We start from the raw sequence: 14,628 nt of genomic DNA on the forward strand, positions 1-14,628 counted from the left end.
ATTTCCCAGCATCTCCATGCCACCAGCCTGGTCCATGCTGACACCATCTCGTATCCAACTCAGCGCAGTGGCGTTGTAACCGGCCTCCCAGCATCCTGTCTGCCTTGTCTTCCTGCTCCCGGTTCTTCACTTGTTTCTCTTCTTAAAATGTCAGGGCAAGTTTTATTAGTCCTGTGCTCAGAACCTTCCAATGGCTTCCCGCCTGCCTGCACATGCCCCAGCTCTTGGGGAATCTTGAAAGGGTCTGCTCAGCCTGGCCCTGCTGCTGCCACCATATTCCATCTCCAACAGAGTCCTGTGTCCTTCACGCCCGCCCTCTGTCACACTGGCCTCGTACTGTTCTTGAGCACACCAGGCATCCCCTCCCCCGGCCTCTGCCTCCAGATGCCCACGTGGTTTGCTTCCTCATTTCCTGGCTCTTTGCTCAGCTGTGGCCCTGACCTCTCTTGGGGTATTCCCTTTCCCCCTGACTCTGCTTTATTTTTTCATCAGATCACATACTGCCGTCTATATACTGTGGATTTGAATTTTATACCTGTTTATTGTTTGTCTTCCTTTAGCAGAATGTAAGTGCTACGAGGTGGGGTTTTAAAAATATATTTTTGGGGGAGTCTGGGTGCCTCATTGGTTGGGCGTCTGCCTTTGGCTAAGGTCATGATCCCGGGGTCCTGGGATCGAGTCCCACATCAGGCCCCCTGCAGGGAGTCTGCTTCTGCCTCTCTGTGTATCTCTCATGAATAAGATATTTTTTAAAAATAAAAGTAAAAATCTACTTTTGTTTGTTACTGTATCCCTAGTACCTTGCCCATGGTAGGTGTCTAATAAATACTTGTTAAATGAATGAAAGAAATGAGAGCAGACACTTAGAGGGGTTGGGTAAGTTGCCTGAAGTCACCTGGTGAGGAGGTCTATTCAGTTTCAGTTCGGTTCATCTTCCAGATGCTCTGTGCCTGGAATGCCATCCTGTGCACTGACCTCTTGTCTTTGAGCTGCCACACCTTCCTGAGTCTCTCCTGCAGGCCTGGAGCCTGTTGTAGTGTCTGGCTCCTGCGCACCTCCATGTCTGTGGCAAAGGGGAGAACAGAAGGAGAATAGAGGATCCCTCACCTAGGGTGGAATAGACCGACCCCTTGTCCTGCCTCCCTTGGCTCTCCTGCCCATCTCTCTCTGGCGCTTCCTGCAGGGTAATCATACAGCGGTGTTTCTTTCACACTGTTCTGCCCTGCAGTTTGCACTCTTGGGAGTCAGGGAGCATATCTCAGTCATCACTACCAACTGTTAGGAGTGATTGGTAAATGCCCACAAGATTGATATAGTAGGCATTAAAAGATTTTTAATTACTTAAATCACAATCCCTAAGAGGAGCTTATGATCACGCTATCTGTGGCCACCCAGCATCTGTTAGAATGCACAACCGTGTGGGTCTTCAGTAGGTGGTAGCCAGAGCACTGGTTGGAAGAAGTGGCAGAGTTCAGGAGAGAAATGGAGAGCAGGAGAGGGGAAGGACAGATAGATTGCAATGACTTGACGGTTTTGACTGGTGTTTGACTAGCCACAAGCAAAATGTTATTTTGGGAAATAATTTAGCTGTAAGGATGGCAAAGCAGACATATTTAAAAATATCAATCTATCCTCCATTATTAAATAAGTGTTACATTTACTGTGGAGTTTTGCTCAGAGAGAGGTAGTGTGGTGGATCTGGAACCCAGAGGCTTGGTTTCAGTTTGTATAATATAAACTTAAAAACTGTGACCTTGGGCAAGTCACTTTATTTCTCTAGGCCTTGGTTACTTCATGTATAGGAAAGGGGCTACTTTGAGGATAATATATAGGAAAGAAGGTGTATAAATGGCCAAATTTTGCTATAATGTTTGTATGTTATATTTTGGAATCAGTAGAAGCTTAATCAGTTAACATTTAACTGGCTCAGATGTTATTTTTTTAAACAGTCCTGATTTCCATTCCCCATTTCTTTTTCTTTTTTTAAGATTTTATTTATTAATTCATGATAGACACAGAGAGAGAGAGAGAGAGAGGCAGAGACACAGGCAGAGGGAGAAGCAGGCTCCACGCAGGGAGCCCGAAGCGAGACTCGATCCCAGGACTCCAGGATCATGCCCTGGGCCAAAGGCAGGCGCTAAACCACTGAGCCACCCAGGGATCCCCCCATTCCCCATTTCTTATTGCTTAGCATAGTCATAACCTCTTACGTTAAACAACAGCAGAATAACACTGAGAGGAAAGAATTTAACTGGACTCATTTCCCCCAAGGAATGCGCCCTGGAAAAGGATACAAACCTGGATTTGGAGGATTCTTGCCGGCTACTTAGGATACTTGCAAAAGGATCTCCCAACTGTGTGGGTTCTAAACACTCTATGTATGTCTTTTGGAAGGAGGAAGGGCCTTTTTGCAGTTAGGGTAACCATTCACTGAAAAAACACTGCCTAAACACTTACTAAATATAAACTGTAGTGGAAACTGCAAATATATGTAATCTTTAGACCTTCCTGCAGAAATTTACTGTCCTGAAAAGGTGCTGAACCAACACCAGAAGTATGGGGTGAGGTAGCCAAAGACAAATAAACACTGAAAAGTAAAATAAATTCCTTAGGGACCCTGATGAGGCATGTGGGCAGGAGGAGGATGCGGTTTTGCTATATGGAGAGTTGAGGGGGACCTTCAGGAGGAGGTAGCTCTTGAGTGAGTCCGAAGAGAAGTGCAGGGTCTGGATGAAAATAAGGGAAGGGCGTGGAGAAGTGGAGGGGCAGAGATGTAGGAGTGGATATACTGTGCGCTCCCAGCCACACTTTGGCTGGTGAAACCTAAGGACGGGAGATTTTTCTCCTCAGCATAACAAGTCAGCTTTGTCTTTTCCTCATGACTGGGGACTTCTCTGCCCTGAAGTTCACTACTTGGCGGACCTTCAGGGTGTATGTGACATTCATAGGAAGCGGTGCTGGCACCTTTGTCTCTCCACTAGTCTTGCTACCTTGAGCAAGTTCCTTCGGCCCTTGTGCTCTGGTTTGCCTGTCTGTAAAATAGGGGGCCCACCTACCAGAGTTATGGTGTTGATTAAAGTGCATTACTGACGTGAAGCATCAGACAGGGTGCCCTAGTAGAAACTCAATAAATTAATTCCTTTAACTTCCCTTAAGTAGCAAAGCAGACCCTTATCCTGGACTAGAAACTGTACAGGAGCCAGGAAAAAGGCCTGGAGCACCTCTAAACTAACCCCCTCCTTGAGAGTGCAGACTCAGAGTGCCAGGAATTAGGCTTTGGAAGATAACCCTGGTTGTTGAAATGTTTATGCCACAGCGAACCAACCATGATGTGACTCATCAGCTATGTGCTTGGACCCTGGCTTGGTCCACATGCAGACTCCTTGGTCTGAGAGATTAATTCGTCCCTTGCAGTTGACAGACTGAGACTCTGGTACTTTCTGTCTAATTAGGATAGCATGGCCAGAGCCCACTCCCAGTGTGGACATTCCCCCAGTACCTGTATACTCTGTCCATAGCCTAGTATGTATTGTTTTGCAGCCCTCTGTGCTGTATCTCGTTATTTCTAGAGCCTGCTGTAAGAAATAAATGTCTGTTGAGTTAATATGGGCTGTATTGGACAGGTATGATGTGTGAGGGCTCTTCCATTGGGTGGGGAGGCCTAGGTAAATTACAAGAACACAGTGGTGAGCACCTTTCCAACAAGAAGGTGCTGTTGCACATATGACGGGATTCGTTGGGTGGAAGGTTCTGTTCTCTTGGACATCAGGAGAAGCTCCTGAAAATCCTCAAGTTGAGGATTTTGTGTGATGGTTCTCAACTGGGAGGGCCCATCAAGATCTAAACACGGGCCCAGGCTGCACCTAAGCCTCACTGAGTCCAGATATCCCGACATGGAACCTCAGTGTGTGCACCATGTGTGGCTCTGCCGGTGATTCTGATGCACACTCCCAGTTAGAGTTTGCAGGAAGAGCTTGAACTTGGGCATCTGTAAACCCTCAGATCTAGTGATAATTGTGTTACATTGAATAAGTCACTTACCTTCACTGGGATTTAGTCCCCCCCCCCCAAAAAAAAATAGAAATAATATTTTGTTTACAGAGAGGTAGTTCAGAGAGAATAAGACGATGGCCATATGGGTGGGAGCTTTGGAAGGTGGAGAGTACAGGACACAGAAACATGCTGTTACATATGCATTAGAACTCATGAATCCAGGTGTGTTCAGTGTATGCACCTAGCGCAGACTATAGCATTCAATCTGAACTAGACTCCTGCTGGATCACGGTCTTTCTTGGGTTTGGGAACTGCATAGCTGTCAGGAATTCATTCTGGACTTGTTTACAAGTGAGGGGAATGTTTTCACTCCAGCCAGTTCAGAGCCTGTGGAATGCCAGGTTTGATCTTGCTGTGCATTCTTTGCCACTAGCCTCCCTCTATCTTCATCAGCACAAGTGATGGAAAAGAAAAAGATAACCTGGGTTTCCTTGCAGAGCCCTGGAGAAAACATGGAACCTTGGAGCTCCTCCATCTTCGAAGATCACCTCTTGGCCACTGGTGTGCAGGCCACATACCAGGAGTGCCAGGAAAGAACCAGGAGCAGGATGGTTGGCATCCCCTCCAGGGCTCCCTCCCAAGCATTCACAAGTTGTGCTCTGGTCTCCATCTTTCACTGGATGCACAAGTTCAGAAGCCATGTATTAGGTCAAGATAGAGCCCTCTTGAGGGAGATGAGGAAATGGTAAGACTGTGTGGTTAGAATCTTTTATGATGATCAGGACATCAAACAGACTCTCATTTAAAGAAGTGTTTGTACTCACTGAGGAAATTCCTTTTCCTGGAGAGAGGATGTTTCCATAGTCAGAAACTTGGAGCCCTTCCAAAGTCGTAGAGTGAAGACTGCATGCTTTTATTATTCTCCAGCTTATTGAAGAGTGAGGGATGTAGAGATCCCAAGGTAGACGATGGTAGACACATTTTGCCTCAGGTGATAACGTTGTTTGTTTTCCTGGTGTTGGTTAGGACGTTCATGATAATCAGATCCCTGATATAAACCAAGTGAGGATCAACTCATCTCAGCCCTGACTGAAGACTTCAGTACAGCTTGCTTCAAGACTGATGGAGACTGAGAGGAATATGTCCTCCTACTTTGGGGATCAGGTTATTCTAGAACTCTGTCCATTGCCAGCCCCGCTCCTCTTATCTTCTGCGTATGGAGCCCTCCATGGTCTGACTGCATGCTCTCTTAAAGCTCAGCTCCCAGGAACCTTCCTTCTGCCTCAGGGAACGTTCCAGCTTGGCCATGGATCTGCACACACCACCTTGCTTCCTCTTCACAAAGCCTTTTTGTCTGCCCATGAAGTCCTTCGAAACTCAGCATGCACACTTCCTTTTCTGAGCTCTTTATCCACAGAAATTTTTCTAAACTCCTGTAACAGCATTCGGCCCATCATATGTAATCTGATATTTAATCTTTCTCAGTCTTATTTTCTCAACTAGAGCAAGGGTTACTTGAAGGCAGAAAGAATGTTGGATCCAGTGCATCCCACCTGTCCCTGGAGCAGAGCTGGGTGCATCGTGCCTTCTCTGCACCTTTTATTCACTTTTATTATTACCTTTTTCTTTAACCTCCTGTCATACACCAGTCATGGTTAAAGATCCTGGAAGGGGAAATGGCGGGAAAGAGGACAGTTGCTGCCTTTTTGATGTCTGTTCACTTTGTAGCATGAAAGTGTGATTAGGATTTGGAAAGAATTACTGAGTCCAGTGAGCAGTGCTTTCGAATGGGCAGAATTGGTCCAGGCAGTAGATCAGCAGGAAGGCCTAAAAGCACTGGGTGGTAGATTTTCAAAACTGTAGGGATTTACACGAGGCTTTGAGCTATTAAAAATGCATGTGATGCTTAAAATGCCCTTACGTATTTAAATGAAATGTTTCTGACTCGTCCTGATTCCTATACAAGATCACACGCATGTACTGCTGGCCGCCCAGATATTGCCCCTCATTTTCGCAGCAGGCCTGTGGGCTGGGTGTTCCCATTACTGGTCCCCTCAGAAGCACCCAGTAGATTCTGAGAGGCCAGAGTGCTCTCCCAACATCAGACATGTGCTTAGGTGGCAAAGCTGGAAATTGGATCTGAATCTTCTAACCAAAAAACCAGTGCTCATTTTGTCATTTCATAGCTGCCTCCAGCCCTGATTTCATAAAACAAGGAAAATCCGTCAGGTACTCTAGCGATACTTTTCTTATATACTGTTTTGTGGACAAAATGAACATGTCACATCTGTTGAGCCTTAACTGAACATTACAACCTGCTCGACACTTCATATGCATAAACGCATGTACCATTGTCCTTGCAAGGATCCTGGGACGTGGCCGCTGTTTCACAGATAACAAAAACCAAGGCATACACCAGCTGCATCACGTAAGCAGCATCACATAGAGCTGGCATCTGAACCTGAGATCATCGGGCTCTGGGACCTGTGCTTTTTTTTTTTTTTTTTTTTTTTACTTTTATTTATTTATGATAGTCACACAGAGAGAGAGAGAGAGAGAGGCAGAGACATAGGCAGAGGGAGAAGCAGGCTCCATGCACCGGGAGCCCGACGTGGGATTCGATCCCGGGTCTCCAGGATCGCGCCCTGGGCCAAAGGCAGGTGCTAAACCGCTGCGCCACCCAGGGATCCCTAGGGACCTGTGCTTTTAACTGCCATCTTTTTATTTATTATTTTTTTAAGATTTTATTTATTTATTTAGGAGAGACACACAGAGAGAGAGCACAGACACAGGCAGAGAGAGAAGCAAGCTTCATCAGGGAGCCTGACGTGGGACTCGATCCCGGGTCTCCAGGATCACACCCTGGGCTGAAGGCGGCGCTAATCCGCTGAGCCACCTGGGCTGCCCTTAACCGCCATCTTAATCATACAAGAGGCTTCATGGGGAACAGAAAAAAAGTCCCGTGGTTGGTTGGTTGAGAAAAACCATGTGCCAGCTCCCCTGGAGAAAGCCCAGCACACAGTAGCACAAAGGCTCTGAGAAGTCCTGTGGGGTGAGGGTGAGGTGTGTGGGAGTTTCACCCCTGACTTTCCCACATATATTTAGTGAAGGAATGTTTATTGCCTAACACTTGATTTTTAGTTGACACTCTGGAAAATCCTGATATAGCAGAGATTCAGAGCCTGGGAATTAGAAATGGGAGGAAAGAGAGAGTCTTCAGGGCAAAATCCCTAAGTAGAAGAAGTTAAAAGAAGTCTCATGTGAGTATGAATTTAGGCTCCTGCTCTTATTGGCTATTAATTTTTTCTTTGGGATCTCACTTGCCCTACCTATAAAATGGGATCATTATGAGGAGAAGTGTGATTATAGTTGCAGAAATACTGGATGAAACTCATAGTTTTTAATTGTTATTTACCAAATCATTTCTGTCCAAGTACCTTATTAGCACAGCATCTACCAGCTATTTGAAGGGCAATTAACAGTTGGTGAATGAGTGGATTTTGCCTTCTGTGTCTCTGGGTTCTGTAACTGGTATGTAACAACTTCGTTTTTTTTTTGTTTTTTTTCCTTTCAGTTTTATTTGAGATCCAACTGACATACAGTGAAACTTCTTTAAAACATGATACTTTGCTCCTTGAATTTTCCTTCTGAATTGTGTTTTTACTAGTGTTTATATTTTTGGAGTTTAATGAAATCACTCAGTTGGAAAATCAGGAACCATGTTTCTCTCATTCACTCTGTTGCACCCCAAGTTGGACTGCTAAGGCAGTTTATTTTGTGTTTTCCTGACATGTCCCTGGCAGCAAGAAATTTTTTGGACAGTTCCAAAATGGTAAATTTCATTCAACAGCATGCATGTGTTGGTTTTGTTGTTATTGTTGTTGGGATTTTTTTTTTAACACTGCTCATTCCCTCAGATGTGCCCATCTGCGTGTGTGTTTTTTAAAGGAATTTCTAATGTATCACACTCTTGATGTAATTACTCTTGATGTTTCCTCTTTTTAAAGACTGTCAGGAAGAGAAACTTACTGCAAGTTTGCATACCACTGCAGTTCCTACTGATGGAAGGAGAGTTGAGGGCATTCTTTACCTACTTCAAATAAGTCCTTTGTTTTTTAGCAGTTGACCAAAAGAGACAGATATGAGTTTGAGATCATTCTAATAGGGTAAGATGTTGCACAAAGATCTAAAACTTAAAAGAAGAGAGAGGCGGTCGGATAACGTCTTAGATCACTACTGTTGGAATAGTGCACTGTTCCTCCTACAGAGAAACTGTGTTTTGCCAGCAGCCTGTTTAGAAAGGAGGGGTTCAGGGGAGGGGAGCCAACATTGCACCCCCCGCAGTCTGGCCATGTGATGTGTGTGCCTAGCCCCTCACCCCTGCTTTGGCGAGGCACGTGATCATGACTGAGTCTTCTGGCCGTGGGGATTGGTGTGAGAATAGGTCTGTTATCCAAGAGTTCTCCATGGCACTCAGCCTAGGACTGTTAGGAAAGATGCTGGGTTTGGTTTGGTTTGGTTTGGTTTTCTGGGATCAAGAGCTGTCAGGAACAAGAAGGCCTCGAGTCCCTGGCAGCCAGCATGTGGGGAAAAAGTATCTGAGAATGAAGCCAACAGAGCGGGAGGCAGAGGTCAGTAATGTCGAAAGAAGTGGAGGTCTCAAGGTGTCCTTGCACTTGTGCTTCAGGCACTCAGCTCTGCTGAAGCCAGGCTTATTCGGGAGCCTTTTTTTTTTTTGCATTATCTGAACTAATAAATTCCATTTTTCTTCATTAGTGTCTGTCACAACATAGAGAATCCCAAATAACATACAAGACTATGCAAGGTAAATAAAAAGTGGATTAAAACTTGTATCACTTATCCCTCCAGAGAGGTGACCATCCTTTCCATCTTCAGAATCCCCAGACCACATTCGCAATTTTGTATTCCATCTGGATGTTTAACCAAGGACCATGGTATAGGACCCTGTTATGGACTGAATTGTGTCCCTTCAAATTCATAGGTTGAAGCCCCTAACCCCCAGTGTGACTGTATTTGGAGATAAGTAGGTAGTTAAGGTTAAATGAGGTGATACGGGTGGGGCCCTGATCCAATAGGATTGGTATCCTTAGAAGAAGAGATGCCAGGAGTGCTCGCACACAGAGAAGAGGGCAGAGGACACGGGGACGAGGTGGCATGCCAAGGAGAGCGGTCTCAGGGGAAATCAGCCCTGCCAGCACTTTGACCTTGGACTTCCAGCCTCTAGAGCTGTGAGAAAGTATATTTCTGCTCCTAAGCCTCCCAGTCTGGTGTTTTGTTACATGAGCCTGAGCTGAGTGATCAGGTACCTTTAGAAGAAAGAAAGGAGGCTGTCAGGGGTACTCAAGACCACATCCGAGGGACAGCCTGGTGAAGGCCTGGGGTGAACTCTTTGAAGAATAATAGGCAGTGTGAGAACCAGCAGAACTCCCTAAGTAACCCCTGGTTTAGTGCTCCAGGAGACACTTGTTTGGACATGGTGTTTAATTCTCACTTCCCTGTAGCACATTTGTCAGGGTCCTTGAGGCATTTCCAGTAGGAAAGAGAGGTGATACTGAACACCCTCTCTGTCCAGGCGATATATACTTTCTCTTTTTATTCATTCAGAGCTAGACCTTAGCATACAGTGGGGATAGTTTCTGTTGATTCAGCTATGAAGTGCCCAGAGCTGTATTTACAACATATTACTTAATTAGCACCACACACAGCTAGTTAGAAATTACTTCCCTTTTACAGATGAGAGAACAAACCTAGAAAGGGCCAGAACTTGGTCATGGTCACCATGGAAGTTAATAGAAGAGCCAGGACTAGAACTCACCTCTACTGATCCGATTCTGTTGCCTTTCTTCCCTGGCCCAGCAAGGGGAAAGCATAGACCAGGAAAGGCTGTGCAGAAATCAGCCCTTTCTCTCTCCGTGACTATCATAAATAAATAAAAAATTTAAAAAAAAAAAAAAAAAAAATCTCTCTCCGTGACTATCATAAATAAATAAAAAATTTAAAAAAAAAAAAAAAAAAAAAAAAAAAAAGAAATCAGCCCTTGACAGGATGCCTGCAGATGGAGAGCTGAATCCTGGACCCCGGACATCTGCCAAGGGAGCCAGAGACACTGGCGACCAGCCCTGTCCATTTAATAAAGCACCACACTGAGCATGCCCTGTACAGTTAGCAGAAGAAACCAGAAATTGAAGAAGTTGTGGCAAGTGGAGAGAATCGCTAAGCATGGGCAAAGCTAATATGGCAGGTTTCAGACAAACTGACCTAAAAAGCTGTTCTCTGGGCAGATCTTACCCACTTTGCTGGGCTGCAGACACCCTGACCTGGCGTATCAAAGGGCAGAGGCAAGGGACAGAGGCCAGTGGGCACGGCGCCCCTTTAATGCCCATGTGGTTGTGACCCCCAGGGCTGAGTCTTAAGTCACTTCTGTAAACATGGCGAGCAGGGCTTTGACCTGTTCACACGTCACCTGCCCCTTTGCCCCTTTAATAAACATTTTTCCTTTTAATAATCTAGTTTTAGTAATTGAGAAAGTCATGGTAACTCATAACAAAAAGCTCAAATAATACTCAGACTTCCACTGAGATCCTTAAGCACTCACAGAGGCCACAGCTTGGGTGAGAAGCTGTCTGGGATGGTCTCAAGTACAACTTCAGGTCCTGTGTGCCTTGAGATTTCACGTGCGTGCATGTTTGTGTGTGTGTGTGTGAGAGAGAGAGAGATGCTGTCAAGAAAGAATATGTGTTTACCCACAAGGATTAGAAATTCACTGACAGGTTTTAGGTTCTTGTTACTTTTATGACTTCCTTTGAGTTCTTTTGAATATATCAAGAATCTGGCCCCTGCACAGTCTAGAGAAGAAAGTAGTTCTTAACTAGGACACCAACTAAGCATGAGACATGAAGGGAAAACAGACGGTGAAGAACAGTCCAGCTTTTTGGAGAACTCGCAGATGATAAACACTGTTTAAACAAGGTTCCTCGCCTACCCCGTAATTGCAGATTTTCTGACTTTCCCACTGTTGGTTTAGATGAAGTTCAGTCATATTCTAATTACAACAATGCTTGTTAGGCTTCATAAGGTGGAACTTGAAATCAAATGAGTAACTTGGGTGCACAGTACAAGTAAAAGAATAGCTGCTGACGTGTCCAGTAAACCCCACATAAGAAAGTTCCAAAGAAACAGCTGTGGTGTGGCCCGTGCCCCACACTGAGGTCAGTGGTTTCCTTGCCTGGACTCTGCTGGCATCTTAGCCCAGCTCTTCTCTGTGGCGGTGCAGCCGACCCTGTGGCCTCGCTCTGGACCTTGCTGGCTTCTGCCCCTGTGCACACTTGCTCTGGCGCTTCGACAACGTGCTGGATGCCTCAGGACACAGTGGTCATGTTGCAGGCACTTTGCTCCCCGCTACGGACTCTCATAAGCTCTGTTGGTTTCTCTGCTTTCTCTGTCCTGCTTGGTTTTGAGCACTTTGAAAATTACTGTACTTTTTTCTCTTCAGAACTCCTTACTCCTTGGTCATAATCCACTGGACGGTTACTCCTCTGCCCACATCCTCCCCCTCTTGGCTAGACCGGCCTTGATCTGGGCTGCACTCAGGCTACACCTGCTCCTCTTGGATTCACATTGCTTCTGTTTCTCATTGTTTTCCCCACGGTTTGACTTGAGGCATTAGGGCACAGAGAGAGTAGAGGGTGGCCGCTCATGAGCTCTTCAGAAAATTCTAGACAAACAGCAAAACAATAAAACAAAACAAAACCTGACTCCCACACAATGAATACAATTCACTCCCAAGAAATTAAGCCTTTTTATGGATCTTCTTGTCCTTTTGCTTTTACATTTCCCTAGTCTGCACCAAAGTGTGGCCAGATGCCTTCCCTGGGACATTAAGGACCAAGAGGAAAGATTTCTCTGCTCGATGCTTCTCCGTTCACTCTTCATTACCTTTTCTACCTGTGTTTTTATTTCATCCATAAGTCGTTTTATGCCTCAGTTTCTTCCTCTTTCAAATTGGTATGATACCATAGGAGGTCCCATGCAAACAAAATAGTGGATATAATAATATAATAGCATGCTATAATGTCAGGGTATTATTACTACATTAATATTGTAAGAATGTATAATATACAGTAATATGTATCTACAAATAGTTGCATTATCATTGAATATGAACATAATTATTGACAACAAAGGCTCTCCTTCTGTTGTTCCATTGAACTCTGAGACCAGGAAAGCAGTCAGTATTAATTAAAAGAAAAAAGTTATGTTTAATAGAGCAGAGAGGAAACTTTTGAAAAGATAAACGAACTTTTTTTCAGAACTCCTGGTGTAAGATTATACTCTACTTAACTGTGAGACATAGGGCAAGTTCTTCCCCCTGGGAGCTTGTAATACCCTCCTGTGAGTATGGTGATTCATAACCTCCATGTCTAATTCACAGAATAGTTTGGATAATTGAAGGTTATAATATATCTGAAAGTACTTTGTAAACTGTAAAGTGTGATGCAAACATTAAAAAGGCAGAATGTCAGCCAAAGGAATGATGAGGCCAAGCGCGCTGTAGTATGCAGACCTGGGTTCAAGGAGGCCTGCACTTGCTGAGTGAGTAGTCTTGAGCCACTAGCCTCAGTCCTCTCGTGTTTAATGGAAATCATGATGATAAATGTGAAGACCCCGGCACACAGTAGGAGCTCAATAAGTGCCTTTAAAAAGAGATTGTATTAGAGGTATATCCTCGATGTGATATTTTCAATTTTATCTACGTGTATTACCAAACAGATTTCACCATGAACTTAGACCTCATAAGTAAATTCATCTGACTTAATGTATTTTCCCTGGTATTTTTGGTGAACTGCTTTTTTGTGTGCCAGTTATAATGCCTGACTTAGAAAATTCCATATGAAAGCTTTGCTTCTGATTGCAAAGAATAGAACATTTCATAAGGTGGGACTTGAGTACTCACTGATGGAGAAACATAGGCCACTGCTGTCCAACAGAGACATAGCACAAGCCACACATGCTAGCCATGTGTGGAATTGTAAATATTTAGTAGTAGCCCTCTTAAGAAAAGTAAAAACAGATAAAGTTAATTTTAATAATGTAGTAACTATATCCAAAATAGTGTAATTTCGACATGTAATTAATGGAACAATTATTGATGAGCTATATTTATATTGTCTGACTCTTTTGTACTAAGTCTTTGAAGTCTGGTATGTCTTTTATGTCAACATCATTTCTTTGTTAGGAGTAGCTACATTTCAAGAGCTCTCCTTGTCATGTGTGGCTTGAGGCTGTGGGATAAGACAGTGTGGCTCCAGAGTCCCAGGGAACTGAGATCTAGAAAGTGACTCATAGACATCTATTACATTGTTGTGTTTAGCAAATAGACTTCAGGGTACCTGGCCAAACAGAATTCCCAGATTTATGCAGTGCTCTGTATTACATTTGCATTGATACTGGAAGCTTCCAAATACCCTGCAAATTGCTCCAGATTTCTCTGTTACTAGCAAGAGCACAGTGGAGATGCTGCCTCCTGAAACCTCCTCATGTGTGGGCTCAGTGATCTCTTATCAGGGCGAGGATGCCATGACAGTGCTTCAGGAGCAGGCCCTCGACTGGGGGCAATTTGTATGCTTTTTTGTGGTAGGAAGGTCTCTTCTTGGAGATCAGAAGCACCTCTGAGAAATTATGGAAGTTATTAATATAGTCCCCTAAGAATGTTCAAACTACAGCATTACATATGGTTTCAGGGGTTATATAGATTCCCAAAACCCATCTGTGCACCTCAGGTATGGAGCAGGATGTATAGTATGTGCCCCTGTGAGGGAAGAAAAGTGGCTGGGATGCACACACATACTTGAATGTGCAAGGGATGGTTGGGAAAGAAGGTACATGAAAGGGAGTACCTAGTACCCAGTACAGGCACACTCGTCTTGTTGCGGTTCCCAGATACTGCAGGTTGTTTTTCCAAAATGAATGGTTATGGCCACTTTGCATCCAACAAGTCTGTTGGTGCCGTTTTTTCAAGAGCTTCACGTTTTGGTAATTATCACAATATTTCAAACTTTTTCATTATTACATGTGTTATGGTGATCTGCGATCATGATCTGTGATTATAAGTCGCTGAAAACTGAGATAATGGTTAGCATTTTTTAGCATTAAAATATATATTTTTTAAGATTTTATTTATTCATAGAGACAGAGAGAGAGGGGCAGAGAGACAGGCAGAGGGAGAAGCAGGCTCCATACAGGAAGCCCGACGTGGGACTCAATCCCGAGTCTCCAGGATCACACCCCAGGCTGCAGGCGACGATAAACCGCTGTGCCACCGGGGCTGCCCAGCATTAAAATATTTTTAATTAAGATATATACATTGTTCTTCTTGACACAGTGCTCCTGGACACTTGCTGGACTACAGTAGAGTGTAAACATAACTTGTATGGACACTGGGAAACCAAAACTTCATTTTACTTACTTTATTGCAGTATTCACTTTATTGCAGTGGCCTGGCACTGAACCTGCAGTACCTCTCAAGGTATGCCTCTAGTTTCCTCCAGCTGGGGGACCTGGGATTGGAGGGAGATCTTTTAAAATATTTTAATTTTTCATGACATGTAACATTTC

General features: G+C 44.3%; 1 protein-coding gene across 3 annotated transcripts in view; it reads left to right on the forward strand.

Moving 5' to 3' along the window:
• The window catches only part of EVL (Enah/Vasp-like), a 146,669-nt gene that overhangs the window by 42,084 nt on the left and 89,957 nt on the right, over positions 1 to 14,628 (forward strand). The gene's annotated exons all lie outside the window — the stretch shown is intronic.

The sequence above is a fragment of the Canis lupus genome, chromosome 9 (genome assembly GCF_048164855.1).
Source record: "Canis lupus baileyi chromosome 9, mCanLup2.hap1, whole genome shotgun sequence".
Lineage (NCBI taxonomy): Eukaryota > Metazoa > Chordata > Mammalia > Carnivora > Canidae > Canis > Canis lupus.